Source organism: Micromys minutus (assembly GCF_963924665.1).
Source record: "Micromys minutus genome assembly, chromosome: 20".
Taxonomy (NCBI): Eukaryota; Metazoa; Chordata; class Mammalia; order Rodentia; family Muridae; genus Micromys; species Micromys minutus.
The window spans coordinates 12,191,278-12,210,060 of record NC_137955.1 but is presented as its reverse complement, the minus strand read 5'-3'; the positions used below and the strand labels follow the sequence as shown (position 1 = coordinate 12,210,060).

General features: G+C 38.9%; 1 pseudogene across 1 annotated transcript; it reads right to left on the bottom strand.

Annotated features, from left to right (window-relative positions):
* Positions 1–14,784: 14,784 nt before the first annotated feature.
* Positions 14,785–15,477, bottom strand: LOC308433599 (protein TMEPAI-like; annotated as a pseudogene). Its single transcript has one exon. The product of its transcript is annotated as a protein TMEPAI-like (transcript).
* Positions 15,478–18,783: the final 3,306 nt, after the last annotated feature.

Sequence of the window (18,783 nt, the reverse complement as noted above, 5' to 3'; positions counted from 1 at the left end):
TTAAGCTAGTCATGTACTAATTTCCTCTCATGAAATGTTTAACTTATAATATGTTCAGTCAGTAGGATTACTTTTCCTTTGAGAAAAAACAAACCATCCACAATCATCTCAGATGTGAACAACATAGTTAAGGCAACTAATAAATGGATTCATTTTAAACATGGAAATGGGAATTATATTAGGACATTTAATAAAGCAAAATAGAGTATAATTTAATATCACAAGACAATGACTGGCATGGTTTTAGAAATAATCAGTAAATGTAAGCAAGTCAGTGTACATCTGACTGGTGAAAGCATGCATTAATATGTGCAAAGCTGCTGCATTGGGGCATTATATTTATAGTTACAATGAAATCTTACTCACTGTGATACCAGAGAAGCAATATAATGTTTTAAAAAGCTCTTTGGGATTCTAAATATTCTTGATGAACAAAGCCTAGTTCTACATCATACTACTGATGATCTTTCAGTTTCTTCACATTACAAGAACAATAAGTAGCTGGGTGTGGTGGAACTCAACAGCAATCTCAGTGCACAGAAGAAGTAAGAGATTTGAGAGGTTGGGAGTTCCCTGGGCTATGTAATAAGACCCTGTCTCAACAAAATAAGACAAAACAACTGAACAAGTCTAATTCAACCATGACAACAAAACGTTTATTAACTGTATTCCATTTAAAGGTTTTAACAAGCCTTTGATTTATCTTCTAAATCAAAGCCAAAAACTTAAAAGTAATCAGCTAAGATCTTAAAATCAGATTGAATCAGTTCTGACGCGATTCTGGGGCATAGGAATCCTTACTTGGTCTGTGACCATGAATACTAGGGGCTTGAGAGGTATGGAATTAGAGAGATGAAAGATGCTACATAACTTTTATCTACTGTGTTCTGTTTTCATTTCTACAGACTGCATCTTCCACAGATTTATAGTAGAATTTGTTGCTGAGATACACCGTACTGCTACATCTTGCAACTGAAAGAGAAAGATGTATAATCTTTTTTTTCTGATTTTACCTATCAAATAAATGCATATGGTATGCTAAAAAAAAGTTAAGGAGTTCATCTGGTTTTTCTCTCAGTAAGAGTCCACGATGATACTGTGGGATATTAGCTACCAATGAAGTATCAAGTCACCCCAGAGAACTTAAAATGATGCTGTTTCAAAGTGAAGTTTAACAACTGTGGCTAAGTGATCGGCTAGCATGACTATGCTCCAGGATAATTCCCTAGAATCACCAAAAACAGTAAAATAACAAAATGAACCAAATAAAAAGCCTTCAGTCTTTTTTTTCTTTACCTGAGTTCTGTTTTTTAACTTAATAAAATCTGCAAAGCCCTTGAAACTAAGGTAACCATCGCAGGGCTATCATTCAGCCCCATTGGGCAGCTTTGGTGGGATCTGTATAACTCAATGTAACTTTCAAGTCACCTTGTTTTGTAATTTCTAATGATCCCATGCTCACTGATATTCACACAGTGGTTCATTGATCACACTGTAATGTGCTCTTCCCTCTTTGCTGGAGTTTGTAACTTTGCTCTTTCAAATTTGCATTTTTCATGGATAACTCAATCAATATCCAGTTTCTCTATTTTTTGGTCTCTTTCTGGGTATCACTATTAGCTGCTACTTCTTCCATGGAGCCATTCCATTGGCTATTAGTAACACAAATATTAGCACCCAGATCTATGCTTTATCAGTTTACCCACTTTTGCCAGAAGTCTCATTCGCCTACTATGCTTTTTATCTGCCTCACCTCAAATATTAATCAATTATAGCAACACAGACCCAATCTTTACCCCCAGTGATCTGCAGATGGATTATAAAGACAGAAAGGCCTCAAATAATGAGGAATATCATCAGTGTTAAGAAAGTGAAATAGACAAAAGAAACATGTCCCTAAAAAGTGACGTTTGAACTGGAACCTTAAAAGTGCTAAATGAGCAGTAACAAGAAGACGTTTCTGGCAGTTGGAGGAATATGTACAAAGCCAGATGATCATGTATTTCTGGCTCAATTTTGCTATAGTTTTCTCTTTGAAATCATCCCTTGCCTAAGTCAGGTATCCGTTTCTAGAAGTGTTTTTTATCTATTTGCCATGTCTAGCAAATCACACTACTTTTTTTTACTTTCTTACACTCCAAGTTGTGTAAGATGGTTTGGTATTTTACATATACCTTATTATATCCCAGAACTTCCACAGTATCCAACAAATAATTGAGGCTTAATAAAGTTCGTTGATTAAATCAATGAAGAATAAACTGACCGAAGGGTTACAACACTGCAGATGTAAATGAAGACTAACTGGTTAAACTGTCCTTGACAACCATGGCAATGGGATCTAGTCATGTTGACTGTCTAAAGCAACTGAATTGGTATTTCTTGTAGTGTATGGGTCTTCGAGGTATTACTAAGATAAATTTGAATCTTTTCAACTCACATGGCAAAGTGGTTCTACCTTTTTTATTCTAAAAATAATATCATGTGAAGTACTTAATATACAGAGCGTATTCAGAAGCTCTGTGTTCTGTCTACTGGAGCTAGAACACAGTACTGTTTCTGTTCACACGGATCAAACTAATTTATATATTTTATTTTAAGCGATTTTAAATTCACTGGGCCATTGCTTGGTTTTGGGGGAGTCTATATCTGTGAGAAATGGAACTGGTCTTCAGAGAAATGGTTTCCATTAGTGTGTAACAATCGTGGCAGAACGTGACGGCAACGCAAACCAACGAGACGCTGCTATGCATGATTTATTCTGTGAAAATGCAATGGATATGTAAAAATGAATTTAAAAATATGAATAAAAATAAAGCATGATTTGAGAATTTTTTTCTTGCTCAAGTTTCTAGTTTCATTCAATTAAAACACTTCACTGAGGTCTAGATCCCACTTCTGAGAAAATCATATCCCAACAGTCTAAGTCTTACGGGTAGTTTCAGATCATTTAGAGATTCCTCATGGTTTAGAGAGCCAAGAGAGTCAGTTGACTGGAAGGCAGTGGAATGAAAATAAACTGTTTGTGTGTAGCCTCTGAAACTGATAATAATACAGAATTGAGTTAGGAGGCTTCAGAAGACAGAGAGATAGAGGAAGGCATTGTTTCCTCTTTTACATTTAATGAAAATCTCAACTTTGAAGTTGCACATGTTAGGAATTTCCACTCCAAAGTGAACTGCTGAAGTACAAGCAAAGCGCATCTTATAGTGTGGCTCTAAGTCATCAGATTTCCAGTTACGCTCAGGGAGCATAAGAGCAGACCATTTCCTGGACTGAACATGAAAATGCTGACCCCTGAGGTGCAAGAGTGTAGATGCTGAGACGATCCTGTCCTTGGAGGAAGAAGACCGGCTGTGGGTTCCAAATGCTGAGTCATCACCATCCTGCTTCCAAGATGTTCGAATTTTCAACTTGGCTTTATCATCTTCATTTAGAATAATTTGGGGGGGGGTGTAAAACTGATATGACAATAATATGGAATTTCTGTAAAAATTAGTGGCAGCTGTAATTTGGTCAAAACTATGACTTCTCCTAAAGGATGAAAGATCAAGAGATTTGCCTTTTTAAGAGATTAATGCTTATTACAGTATATATTATATATGGTATACTCCCACAGTATGTATACAAACATACAGTATATATATGTGTGTGTATATATGTATAATTGCATAGATGATACATAGTGTTATATATACATATGTATTATATACATTATGTATAATTATACATATTTTTATTTATATAATATGCATATATATTTATGTATATTTATACACATATCACACACACATATATATATATGTTGTACATGTTACATATACATGTTATATTAAATATATACATTATGTATATTTATACAATGTATATACATATACATAAATGATAGTGTTCTCTGGGAATAATAGTTAATTTCATATATAATTTATAGTTAAAGGAAGTAGTGTTTCAAAGGCTATATTTAAACATAGCCCTCTTTTTTTTTTTCTCTCTCTCATCAGTAACTTTAGCTTTGCTCAGACACAGTCACCACCATTGCATTCAGCCACACCACATGCCTATAACAATAGACCAAGATGATCATGGACAGACAGAAACCTCTTATGTAATATTACAAAAGTTAATTTGTCAGTGCAATTCAAAAAACAAAATCAAATTATACCAAACCAACCAACCAAACAAGCAAAAAAAAAAAAAAAATACTAGCAACAATAACAGTAACACAAAAAATCACAACCAACCATTAACATATCAGTGAATTAGAATGAACTTTGGGCTATTAGCAAAACTAAAGAACTTTGTAAATTTTAAGTATTTCATCTCAACATAAGAAGAATGAACAAAATTTGTTTATTTCATGTTGTACCCATAAAGAAATAATAAAACCCATTAAGGAAAGGAGAGCAAGAGAGGATGCTTGAATCTCAGAAGGGGAAATAAAATAGACATTGGAGTTGGATGAGAGAGGAAACTGGGTGTGAGAGGGGGTTAAGAAGGAATCTTATGTGGGGATCAGGTGTGGGGAGAAGGGAGGCAGCAGAGGACTCGGTGAGAAAACAGAAATCAGAGTGGGAGCATCTCTGGGATGAGCCAGATGCATGTGCTGGGAAAGGGTCCTGGGAATCTATGGGTGTGACTATAACTAAGAACTCTAGCAGTTGGAAATATAGGGACTGAAATGGTTACCTCCTGTAGCCTCAGGCAAGACTTCTAGTGGAAGGAGGGGACATCAATCCACCCACAAAACCTTCAACCTAAAATTTGTTCTGCTTACAAGACATGGAGGGATAGAGATGGAGCAGAAGGAGAGAGGGAAGCTTCGATTTGGGTGTAAAGTGAATAAAAAATAAATTTCCTTGTTCTAGAGGTCATTAACTAAAAAAAAAAATGATAATTTTTTAAATAAATTATTCCAATTAACATCATTTTATTATCTGTTATCTACTAGTCAAATACTGTTAGGCTTTGTAAATCAAATCAAACAAATCAAAACAAAGCAAGAAAGATGTTGTTACTAAGCAGAAAGAATGTGACCCAGCAGGAAAGGCAGGCCTAGGAACAGGTAATGGCAAGGGGATGAGCATAGGATACAGGCAGGGAACATGCAGTTAAAAGGTGGCGCTAGAGCAGGCTGATGAAAAGCTCAGGGTCTCTGTTCAAATTCTGGCTTCATTGTCTGGTAAAATTATGGCTTTTAGAGACTTGCTGATTTGATGGCTTCGTTGTCTTTGGGAAATGAAGAGGGGTAAAAGCCACAGGATGGCTTTATGCCAATTAAACAGTGTAATCAGTGTTTAAGAGTTGGCACACAAAGTGTCTTTGCCAAAACTCACCTGGTAGCTATTTTTAGTATGTCAGTTAAAGACTGTTTTCTTGTTTTGTCCTGTTTGTTTTTCTTATTTTAATTATTTTATTTAATTTATGAGTGATTTTCTGCTAACAGATAGTTTTCTTTCTTTCATTCATTTGTTCTTTCTTTTTTATTAATTTTATTTTGTGCTCACTGATCCTCCTCCTAGCCACCCCCTCCATCAATCTTTCCCCTCATCCCCCAATTCCTTGTCCTCTGTTCAATCCCCCTGAATGTCCCCCAACCTTGCCATATCAAGTCTCTGTAGGACTAGACATATCCTTTTGCACTGAGTCCAGACAAGGCAGGTAAAAGAACATATTCCACAGACAGGCAGCAGCGTTTGGGATAGCCCCACTTTAGTTGTTTGGGACCCTCATGAAGACCAAGCTGTACATATGCTCTATCTGTGCAGGGGCACCTACATCCAATCCATGTATACTCTTTGGTTGGTGGCTCAGCCTCTGAAATCCTAAAGGGTCCAGGTTCATCGACTGTCTTCCTTTGGACTTCTTATCTACTTATTCTCAACTGTTCTGTAAGAGACCCTAAGCTCCATCCACTGTTTAGCTATGGGAGTCTGCATCCCTGCATCAGCTGCTGCGTGGAGCCTCTCAGATGTTTTTGTTTTTAAAGAGTTGAGATAATTAATTTCTTAAGCAGAGGCATTAGATTCCTTTGTTCCAAACTGCCTAACAATGTGTCTTGGAAGACAGGCTGTTTCTTCCCCTCTGGAGCAAAAACATAGGCTTACTGTTCCTTACAATGAATGCGCTGTCTCCCTCTGAGGCCAATGTCAGGTAGTCTCGGTTTTCCTGAATGTGGCTGCCCTTCTGTTCCTACTGCATAACCCTGGCTTGAGAACCATGCTGGGAGGGTCACTGTGAGTACTGATGATCCCTGAGTATTGCATCGCTGGAGTTCTGAGCAGTAAACTTTTTGCCTCCGAGTCAGGAAAATGGGGTCTTCTGGCACCCACGAGCCTGTGTCAGGCTAATTCAACAGCAAAAGAAGCAGGATAGGAATCCCTGTTCTTTTTCACAGTCCTTGAGATTAAAGAAACTCTAAGGTAGTCTTGTGCCATCGGATAAAGGCAGTTTTTCAAGCTATGTTTTCTTTCCTTCTTACTAGCTTATTATGGAAATTTTCCAGACAAACAGGAGGGTGAACAGCTGATACCAGAAGCGTTGTAGTGTATTGTGAACCCATTGGTAATGAAGACAAGTAATAGCATGGACAGTTGGGGGCTTAATTATCAACAACAGCAGCTCTTTACAAGCATCATTGAAAATGTTAGTGCTCAACTAGGAAAACCTGGACTTCAGAAAACATTCTTTGAATAAATTAATGAAAGAATGAACTCAGACTTTAAGATATACTATGCATGAACCTATGTGTTTTTTTGTTGTTTCTAAGATATAATTTTTCATATTCTCATATACCTGAAGTTAAAATCTGACATATATAAAATCTTTTTCATATAAAACTGGTGCTTGTAGCAAATTGTGTGCAGTCAATCAAATCCACATTCTGCTTCCACTGTAGCATTTCTTGTATTTCTGCCTGTCCTTCATTAAAGTCATAGATGATGTGCCCAGGTTTCACGGCTCACAATATAAAGCAGAACGCTTCCATTATCTTCTCCTTCAAACCTTCACTTGCAGGCGCATACCTGTCAACCATTTACATAATGAGTGGAGCCTGAAAATTTCTTTCTCTTCTGATAAGCACTTTTAAAATGTGTCAGCTTCAATTGCCAAACTGCACAGTAATAGAATTTAGTGTCACTAATACGTAGTGAGATAAATACACCTCTGAATGGTCCTCAACGTTAGCAAGCAAAGCTCTATTTGAAAATATTCTCCCTGTTATGCAGGGATCAGTTCTGAGGTTGTTCTGTGAAGGACTTCATCACAGCCCCTGCATTTTTCTTAGGCTTGATTTCTACGCAGTTGGGTGGTTTGGGTTTCTGTGTGGATTCTACTGCCCACCTCTGTCCACTGGTGAAGTGTTGCTATTGGAATGGGTGACTGTGTATGGTTTGGATATTCACGGCAACAGTAAGCTCCGTGTTATAATCTTGCTGAAATCTAGTCACTGTTACTTTATAAATGCACTGTATGAACAAAGCTTTGTGTGTCATGCCCAGGTATCAATGACACTTTTCCAAGCCTTAGCACGAGTTAAACCTAAGAATGCAACTATGTGTCTTTTAAATCATTAATTAATGCACAACTTTAAGTAAAGGTCAATGGCTGATGAATGAGTCTGGAGACAGCAATTTGTTTTGTGAATTCAAGTCTTTCTCATATATTTTTACCTTTTCACTATTCTGAGAAAGACACAGTTTTAGATAGTTGTGAAGGGGGCATGTTCATAGGCTATGCCTACAGAGAAACTTCCTATCTTGTTCTTTGTAAACTGAAAAAATAATATTGGTTTGATTCAAAATGCCATGGCTTAACCTGCCAGCTAGAAAATAAATAATATCCTTAGAAGATTCTGTGTTCTCTGCATCCAACTCCTGCCTACAAGGTAGCAGGATATACAGAAAAAAAGCAACTAGCACCATTAAATCCCTAGTTCTGCAGCCTCTTGAGCAGTGGTTCTCAGCCTGTGGGCCACAACTCTCTGAGCAAGCTTCTATCATATTTATATTATGACTCATAATGGCAGACACATTTTAATTGTGAGGCGGTAACACAAAACCCTTTTTTGGCTATGGGTCACCACACAGGAAGGCTGCAGAGTAGGAATGTTGAGAACCACTGTTTCAGAGAAAATGCACTGCTTAAACATTCAAAAATAGATTCCAAGCTTTCTGGTCTTCACCAAGAACTACAAACGTAAGTACAGATGATGTTACTGGCTTATAGTGTGTGTGTGTGCACTTTCAATTTGTGTTTATTGACTTAAGCTGTTTAAGAAATTTTCATGCCATGGCATCTCCCAAAATGTCTTTCTTAGATGCTCACATTGGATCATATTTATGTGCCTGCATCTCCTCAGACTTGAACTCATGTCACATGTGGCAAGTAGCCTTGTTTAGTCCTAAATTCATACTATGTCAATTATGGATGTTCATACATTCATACATGCATGCATTGACCATGAGGTCAATGTGTTTGAACATACAAGGTACCTCTCTGAACAAGAATGCTTGTTTTATATGGCGTGGATCATCAAATTGCATCTATTCACCTAAACATAGACCATGGGATCATTATCTGCATTATGTAAAGTTCTTGAGAGACTCTGGAAGAAGTACATAGATCCACAGGTAGTAACTGACCAACTCACACAGTTATTACCTGGTGGAAAGTATGTCTGAATATGCTCTGAGGTCCATGTAAGTTTATAGAGTTTATCTGCAACCGAAACTGGCTTCCGTCCACATCAACTGAATGGAAATAATTTCTTCCCCCAGTAAAAAGTAACCTTGTCAATTCTAATAATGATTTACCTTTAAAATTAAATATATAAACAAAATAGAATGATGACCTGGTAATCAGCAAAATTCCATGGTGTGCTAAGGTTTTACAGTACAACAGAAATTGTTTAATTTCAAAAATATAATTAATGTATGGTTTTAAATTAATCTGTATGAGTGTGTGTGTGTGTGTGTGTGTGTGTGTGTGTGAGGGGGGGGGGGGGAGACATGGTTGTGCTTCCATGCATTGGCAAGTTGGCATCTGAATATGGGTTAACATCCATCCATCTGGCCACATTTCTGTGCATGTTAAGACATCATAACTTACTTCTCCTCACACTGCTGTGTCCTTAATTAGCTCCTAATGCTCATGGAGAATCAGTCCTTCTTCCATGTTTCATAGGTCATAGGCCATCAGCAGTTTGTTCATTCCTGCAGGTGCCACCACCGTGACTCTTACCTATCATGACCCAAGGATAGATTTCAGATCATCATCTTAGTTCTAAATAAGACAAAGTTCATGCTGTTTGTATATTTTTGTTAAGACATAAACCATTGAATAAAGATAGCAAATATGAGATTCAAAAGCAAGACTATCTCAAAGTCACCAAACAGGTCCCCTAGTTCCTTTGTTGGGTGGGATATACCTATTACAATGGGCCTAGTCCTGTGTGATAAGGTATAATCCAGGTAGATTATTCAAAGAACTCACATTTCAGAGTTCTTTCAAGACAAGAGAGTCCAAACATGAATGACTTTCAGCCTCAGAAATACTTTGTTTGTTTTTTACCTTCTATTACTTGTTTGTTCTTACCTAGTATTCTCTCTTTGCTACCCTCTTAAATTCTGTCTATGATTGTCAATAATAGCTTCTTGACCCCTGGTTGTCAGACCTCAGGCTTCTATTCTGAATACTCTAACAAGATGTTCTTGTTCCACCCTGCTTTATTGGAACATTCTGAGTACTAGTGTGTAGACCCTGGCTAGTTCATCTGCTGGTTATCCAGATGGAAGATTTCTCTTGACACTTGCAGTAACTTTGAAACTAGAGTGTTCAGGGCCACTCATACCCTGGCCACATCTCAGCTCCATGCCTGTTCTTCCAGCCCTCCTTGCTATTTCAAGTCCATAATATACTAGCACCTGTAATATCTGCTTTTCTCTCTGTTGTGACCAAATACCAGATAAGAAGCAAATAAAGAAAGGAAAATTCATTTAGATTTATAGTTCAGAGGATTCAGACATTTTGGGGGTGGGCGAAGGCATGGTGGTAGGACCAGCATCTGTCCTCAAGGCTGCTTACAGCTGAGGACATGAGAAAGCAGGAACAGGAAAATGCCAACCCTCAGCTGTTTTTCTCCTTTGCCCCTTTTCATTCAGACTGGAACTCTCTCTGGTTCATGGGATGGAGCTTTCCACAGCAACCCTTCAGACCCTATAGTTAATCTCCAGAAATACATTCACAGGCACAATCAAAAGTGTACTTCATGAATGACTAGATTCCTCAATCCCATCAAGTTGACAGTCAGAACTAGTCACTGAAGAATTAATTCCTCACTCTATTCAGAGAGCCATGGACTTTTGGATCTGATTCTGTTGATGAGAACACAGATGCATTATGACCTCAGTCAAACTAACCAACCTATTCTCCCACCCATGAGGAGTTGAATGTAGTTTCGGTTTGTGTTGTAAAAACATCCTATTCTGATATTTAAATCAGGGTCTGAGCAGAGGATAGTTGGTTTAATAGAAAAACACTGAATTTCAAGATCAAATCAGATTGAGGTATTTTATGACCCAATTGATTTGCTCAAATAAAATGATGATGCTTTGAGCATCATGCCTGGCCTCAAGCAATAGTTCTAAAACATGCTGATGAGATATAATGAGTAAATCTGGTTTTAGTGTCTGTATTCCAAACCTGTATTTCTGGGGCATAAATTATCATGATAAGAAAAGTCTGAACTTTTGTAAGCCAGAAAAATGTCATTAAGAAAACACACACACACACACATACACACATACACACACATACACACACACATACACACACACACATACACACATACACATACACACACACACACACACACACACACACACACACACACACACACACACACACACACCATTTTCCCATAATGGATAACAACTATAGAGCTGTCTGCACAAGTGGGGCTTGCAGTAGGAGGGTGCTACCAGCTTGAGAAGAAATAATACACATTCTGTTCACCTCGGTTAAAGCCATTGAGCATCTGGTTTATGTAGATAAAAAGGAACATTTGTCCTGCCTGTGCAGATTACTTCAAAACTGTGGCACTTTCAAATCAGGAAATCAGGACCTTTACAAGGTTATGAATAAATAAGTCTAAAGGCTTGCGGACCAAAGTTGTCATTAAACTACAAGAGAATGAACTCAAGAATGAGTGAGCCAGCCAGTACCTGAGAACTGCTCTTCCAAGGCATGGCTGTTGTCATGGTTTATGTTCATACGTCATTTCTGTTTCTCTTCTTTCTTGTTCTAAGAGGTTGCTCTCAGCGTCTCATTTTGATCGCCTTTAGCAGGTGGTGCACAAAGGAAATATGACTTATGTGCCTGATGAGAATAGAGGTGTTTGTCGTTTCGTCCTCATAAGGTTTAAAGAGTTGGCCTGGGGTGAGGAAGTGTGTCCTTCCATTCTACTAGGACCCCACCCCCCTTGATTTTGCTCTCACATCTTCTTGTACTCAGATGCTTCTTCTGAAAGTTTATTTTTTCAGGAGATATGCAGAGCAATCTATACAATAAGTAGAATAACAAGCTGTTAGGGTTGTAGCATGTTCCTTTTCCAAGCATAGGAGTGAAGTTAGCTGAAGAAAATATCACATGCCAAAAAAGTAGAGAAATTTGTTAATTAAAAAATGTTAGGGTTCAATAAGCAGGTGGAAGGGATGCTTTGATGTAAGAAAGGGAATCTTAAATGTGGCAAAGGGGGTCTTAAATGCCATTAACATGACGTCATGGTGAAGAGATGTAGCTCAGTTAGTAGAATGCTTGCTCACCACACATAAAAACCTCAATTTTCAGCAATATATAAACTGAAGTAAAGGCACAAACCTTTAATCTCTGTACTTGAAAGGCAGAGGAGGGAATAAAAGGCATTTAAAGCCTTAGGTATACATGAAATACATAGTGAACTCTAGGCCAGAGTGGAAAAAAACATCTTTTTTTTTAAAGAGACAATGTAAAAATAGGAAGAGAAAACCCAATCACTCTTCTTACCTAGACTGTTGGCTCTGCCTATGTGTAGTAAAGGCTCTATTTTAGATATGAGAGATGGAAAGACAAGACTGACATCAATTGGTAGAAATGTGAGATAAAGCAATAGAAAACAGAAGGAAGAAATGTCCGAGTGAGGATGGAATCTAACAGGATCTCATTACACATGTATGTACATGGATGAGTATGTATGTGTGCCTCTGTGTGCATATATGTACACACATATATGCATGCATGTATGACTGCATATGTTTGTGTATGTCTGTATGTTTGTGTGTGTGTGATCAGAATTAGGAAAATATTTAATAATTTTAAGGACTAGAAATTATCTTAGAACTGGTTCTTAAGAAATAGAATTTGTCTTTAGGTTGAAAGATGAATTAGAAGAGAGTGAAAATTTGGGAGGAAAACTTACGATCCATGTTTGAAAGAGGAAAGGTACATTTATGAGAGGGAAGATAGCAGAAATTATAAAGAACAAATGATCCTTTTTCTCCCCCTCTAAAAGCAGTTCCACAGCATCAGGAACATTAGTCCTGTTTCACAGTATGTTATTGGCATTAGTGAGTGCTCAGTGCATACACTGAATGAATAGGTGAAGTTAGACCAACCTTTGCAGGGTGTCAATACATAGATCAGTTAATCAACAGGCGAGAGAATGAAAACAATAGGAGTTATCACGTCCCAGACACATTGTTCCTCCTTTCATCCCAATCTAGTCACATAATCTGCTCTCCATACCCTGGTGTGGAAGGGCCATGCCATGTCAGGGTCTTTATGATGCTGTCTACTACATCTTCGATGACCAGCTCCTGGTTGTCAAGACCATAAAAGGTAATGATGACTTCACTGGTGTCTGGCTCTCCAGCTAAATCAGGAACAAACTACATGATGAAAAGGAACATGTCTGTTGAAATCATGACTCCATTCCTTGTGTGTTTTACTGCACACAGATGTGTGAAGCATGAGATCGAATCTATTTCTGCTTTTCTGGTCCTCTTATGCATGCCCTTCCTATGCCCAGACACCCATAGCTCCCATTCCTCTCCCTGAACAGACCTGTGTTTCATTCTCCTATCTCATCTGCACAGAAAACTAACATGAACAGGCCTGTGGAGCTATTTGTAGAAAGGCTGCCTGTACTGTTAGTCTTTGGCTGGTGTCAAAAGGTTTAATGTCTACAGAATTACCACCTTCATTTCTTAACTTATAAAACTGGCTATCAGTACCTACACTATTTTACAATGTTGTGATGAACCTCTACTTCTCCCTGACAATTGAGAAAATTAGTATTTGCGGGCTGGGGTATCTACATGGTTAGCCATCAATATAAACCTTGGGCACTAGAATTACTAGTGGGATTCCTGGTAGACTTTATTTCACTTCTGTCAGCAGAAATACATGCTGAAATATTAAGTGTGTGTGTGTGTGTGTGTGTGTGTGTGTGTGCACGTGCACGTGTTTGCATGTGTGTGTGTCTATAAAAGAGACTTGGAAGCTTATGGCCATTTTCTTCCATCTCTTACTTCTTTTACTATAATAAGTCATAGTGATAAGAAAGTACAACTTTTTTCTTCCTTCAGTAACAGTTTATTTTCATTTTGTGAAAGGCATCTGGAACTGGATGCATCTGTGGGGGTAAAGGGGGTCCTGACTCAGCTGTATGTAACCCAGAGGGATGACCCGGGTCCCCTTCAGCAGGGAATGTGTTCACAGCCTGTCTGGGCAGAAGCATCCATAGGCTTGCAGGGGCGTGGACCTGGGGACCCTGACTTCCTACAAAGTGGGGGCCATCTGAGACCCAGGGGGTGGGGTGGGGAGGCACACCCCCACTGATCTGTTCAGACCAAAACTCAACAGTTCTCCAAGTCTCAACACACTCGCTAGAAGTTTCCATCAAACAAACACTGATATATTACATTAAAAAATAGTGCAAAATCTCAACATTTATATAAATAGTTCTAAACCCCTGTTTTATAGGTTTTTTTTCTTTACAAGGTAATACACACTTTCATAGTTGGCACTCAAAAAATTGCCAATTTTTTTCTTCTAGTTCAGAAAACAACTTTTTGTGAATAGGCCTCTTCTAATAAAAAAAAAAAAAATACTCCTTCTCTCCCACATACAGAGTCTCTTATTTTATATACATTTATATAGATATATAATATTGCAGATCTTAAACAAAGGTTTTGTGCAAATATGTCTTTAAAGTTAAGCAAAACAATCAGAAACAAAAGAAATTAAGCATTCGCACACATAGCTCAACTAAGAACAATGAAGAAAAGTCTAGTGGAACATTTTCTGTTTTATCTTCAAGACATGGGTCAACAAAGAAACATGGTATCTTTTTTCTCTTCTTTCTTAACAAAGAAACATGGTATTCTTTTTTTCTTTCTCAAAAAAAATGGTATTCTTTTTTTTCTTTCTTTCTCAACAAAGAAAAATGGTATCTTTTTTGTTTTGTTTTTGTAAGCTTTCTGAGCTTCTGCATTCAGACCACACAGAACATGTAAATATTTATACACGACAGGAGAACTTACACATGCCACACAGCCTGTGTTCCCTGCCTTCCTCTCTCTTCTCTCTTAAGAAGTGTGGAGTGGTTTTTGTTTTTTGTTTTTTTTTTTTTTTTTTTTTTTTTTTTTTTTTTTTTTTGCATTTTTTTTCTTTTTTTCTTTTTTTTCTTTCTTTTTTTTCTTTTTATTTTTTTTTTTATTTTTTTGCCTATAGGTGCCACGGCCCCCACTCCTAGAGGGGGTGACCTTTCTGTTTCTCCTTCTCCTCGTTTTTCAGTGGGGAAATGTGAGGGTGATGGAGCTGGGTCCCCTCTAGCAGGGAGGCTGTCCCCTTACTTTGCTGGTGCTGGAAGGAGGAGCCAGGGTAGTGACCGATGACCTCACTGTAGGTGGGGGGTGGTCCCTTCATGTGTCCACCGCTGCTATAACAGGTAGCACTTGTGCTCGAGTTACTGCCGGGGGGACAGGGGCCCCCAAGCATGGTGCTGTCTATAAGGTCGTTGTCGAAGATGGTCCGGTTGGTGCGCACAGACTCTCCGTTAGGCTCCAGCTGTTGCTCAGGGTCCCGTAGCTGGAGGGTGCAGGGGCCCTGGTATGGTGGGGGATCCTCGCCGTCGGACAGTGAGATTGTAGGTAGCAGAGCAATTTCGTGTTGCAGGTAGGGGTAGGTGGGCTGGAAACGGCCCCGCTGGACTAAGGGGAGCACAGCTAGGAGAGACAGGGACTAGATCTGTGGCTCCGGCATTCCTCCTGACACCTTACTTTCTGAGGGCCAGAGGCATCCTTCCGAAGACAGTCCGTCCTCTCTCCTGGTCTGGCTGATGAAGGAACAGGCTGACAGCTCATAGTGGCCCAGCAGGCACGTAATCATCACCACCATCACCATCATCACTATCACGATGACCATGGTTTGCACAAACTTCAGTTCCGTGTTAAGGGAAGGATGAAGAGAGTCGGGGGGGGGCGTATGGCCCATGGACGTGCGGCAAGGCTGGGGGGCAAGGAAGATGCCTCTGGGGGGGGTCCATGTTGGGAATCTCTTCCCCCTGAGGGACCAGCCACATGACGGTATAGTACAGAATAGAGTTTATTCATGTCATGGGAGAGTTAAGAATGTAGTAGAGGTAGAAAAAGAGAGAGAGAGAGAGAGAGAGAGAGAGAGAGAGAGAGAGAGAGAGAGAGAGAGAGAGAGAGAGAGAGAGAGAGAGAGAGAGGGGTAGAGGCCAGCCATGGGCACGTGGAGGGAGAGGGGGGAAGGGAAGGGGAAGAGGAGGGATGGGGGTGGGAGAGCAAGAGAGCCAGGAGGCAAGAGCAAAAGTACAACTTTTTGGGTACTCCTGTGAGGGCCTCCGACATACTTCTGTCAGCATTGCTTACATGGGTATGACCGGTTTTCATTTAGCCATGCTGTTCATCTTTTCAAAACATAGTTGGTACTCTCTGAATAAGTAAGCCTCCTAGATGTCTCTAATTTTTGCTTTTTTCCTTCTTAGTAGGATGAATGTAAGAAAACATAAACACATCCTCATCACCCCTCTACTCAAGCCGTCTAGTCACCAGGCATCACATTGAAAGAAAAAGCCAAGTACTAACATGATCAAAATAACCTGGCTCTCCTCCTTTCCTCCCAACCACATGCTCCTCTCCACTAAATGGTGCCCCTGATCCTAGACAGGATCCCTCCCCAAAGCCTTCTCCACCATACACACAGACACTCTGGAATGGCCCACCCAGAAGTAGCTGCATGCTCAGTCCTCAGTTCCTTTAAATGCTCTATCAAGTGTCAACACTTAACCTATAGTGTTGGTTTTTACACCATATTTCACTTTTCTCCTTTTGCTTCTTAACTTTTACTAGCAAACTACTGGACTTCATTATTCATGTGGTTTCTTCTCTGTCTCTGACCCGAACTAGACTTTCATGAGAGCAGAGTTTTTTTTTTTTTTTTTTTTGCCTTGTGTCAACTACCATATCTTCAGTCCCTAGAATAGTTGCTGGCACACAGAAAGTATGCGATATAAACGCAATGGGTGAAAGAATGCATTAAAATGAATATAGAAACAGGGCAGGATCCAGCTTGAGATTCAATGCCTCTGAATATTCATCTTCAGCTCCTACCTCATTAAATGGGGTGTAATTTATCTCATTACCCCTGTCCACAACTTCTACAGTCAGAACAGTATTTGTGATGTTATAAGGTTGTTAAATAGCAGTAAATAGTAAAATTTTCAGCTGAATAAATAAATGAGTCTGTTTTCTTACTATACCAAATTGTTTTCCAAAGGAATGCTTCAAATTTCACTGCCTTGAGTGCCACCAAAGATAAAGCTGGATTAGTAAAGATTTTTTTTCCAGTATTTTGGTTGCTGTCTTGTCCTATTGACAATGTCCTTTGTCTTACAGAAGCCCTGCAATTTTATGAGATCCCGTTTCTTGATTCTTGATCTTAGAGCATAAGCCATCGGTGTCCTGTTCAGAAAATTGTTTTCCTGGGCCTATGAGTTCCGAGCTCATCCCCAATTTCTGTTCTACTAGTTTCAGTGCACCTGGTTTTATGTGGAGGTCTTTGATCCACTTGTACTTGAGCTTTTATAAGGAGATAAGAATGGATCAATTTGCATTCTTCTATATGCTGACTGCCAGTTGAACCAGCACCAATTATTGAGGATGCTGTCTTTTTTACATTGACTAGTTTTAGCTCCTTTGTCAAAAATCAAGTGATCATAGTTGTGTGGGTTCATTTCTGTATCTTCGATTCTATTCCATTGATCTACCTGCCTGTCTCTGTACCAGTATCAAACAGATTTTATCAATTTTATAATTGATTTATAATATAGTTTGAGGTCAGGGATGCTAATTCCTCCAGATGTTCTTTTATTGTTGAGGATAGTTTTGGCTACACTGAGTTTTTTGTTATTCCAAATGAATTTGCAAGTTGTTCTTTCTAATTCTATGAAGAATTGAGTTGGAATTTTGATAGGGATTACATTGAATATGTAGATTGCTTTTGGCAAGATGACTGATAGAAGGATAATATCCAATATATACAAAAAAAGTAAAGAAGCTAGACTCCAGAGAATCAAGCAATCTCATTAACAAATGAGGGACAGAACTGAACAAAAAAATCGTAATTGCAGAATATCAAATGACTGAGAAGCACCTAAAGAAATGTTCAACATCCTTAGTCATCAGGGAAATGCCAATCAAAACAACCCTGAAATTCCACCTCATAACAATCAGAATTCCTATTATCAATGACAACAAATGCTAAGGAGAATGTAGAGAAAAATGAGCATTTCTCCATTGTTGGTGGGATTGCAAGCTGGTAAAAACACTGTGGAAATTAGTCTGGCAGCTCCTCAGAAAATTGGACATACCTGAGGATCATATGCGATTTCTGGGCATATACCCAAAAGATGCTTCAACATGTAACAAGGAGACATACTCCACTATGTTCATAGCAGTCTTATTTATAATAGCCAGAAGCTGGAAAGAACCCAGGTGTCCTTCAACAGAGGAATGAATACTGAAATTGTGGTACATTTACACAATAGAGTACTACTCAGCTATTAAAAAGGCATCATGAAATTTTCAGGTAAATGGATGGAACTAAAAATTATCATTCTGAGTGAGATAACTCAGTCACAAAAAAACACATGTGGTATATACTCACTGATAAGTGGATATTAATCCCAAAGCTCAGAATACCCAAGATACAATTCACAGAGCAAATGAAACTCAAGAAGATAGAAAGTGTGATCATTTCAGTTCTTCTTAGAAGGAGGAACAAAATATTCACACAAGGAAATTCAAAAGCAAATTGTGGAGCAGAGACTGAAAGAAAGGCCATCCAGAGACTGCCTTACCTGGGCATCCATCCATATACAGTCACCAAACCCAGACAATATTGTGGATTCCAAAAAGTGCATGCTGACTGAAGCCTGATATAGCTGTCTCCTGAGAGGCTCTGCCAGACAAATGCAGAGGCAGATGCTCTCAACCAACCACTGGACTGAGAATTGGTCCCCAATGGAAAAGTTGGAAAAAGAACTGAAGGAACTGAAGAGGTTTTCAACCCTATAGGAAGAACAACAATATCAATCCACTAGAACCTCCAGAGCTCCCAGAGACTAAACTACCAGCCAAATACACATGGTTCCAGTAGCATATGTGGCAGAGGATGGCCTTAATGTGCATCAAGAAGAGGAGAGGCCCTCGGTATTGTAAAGGC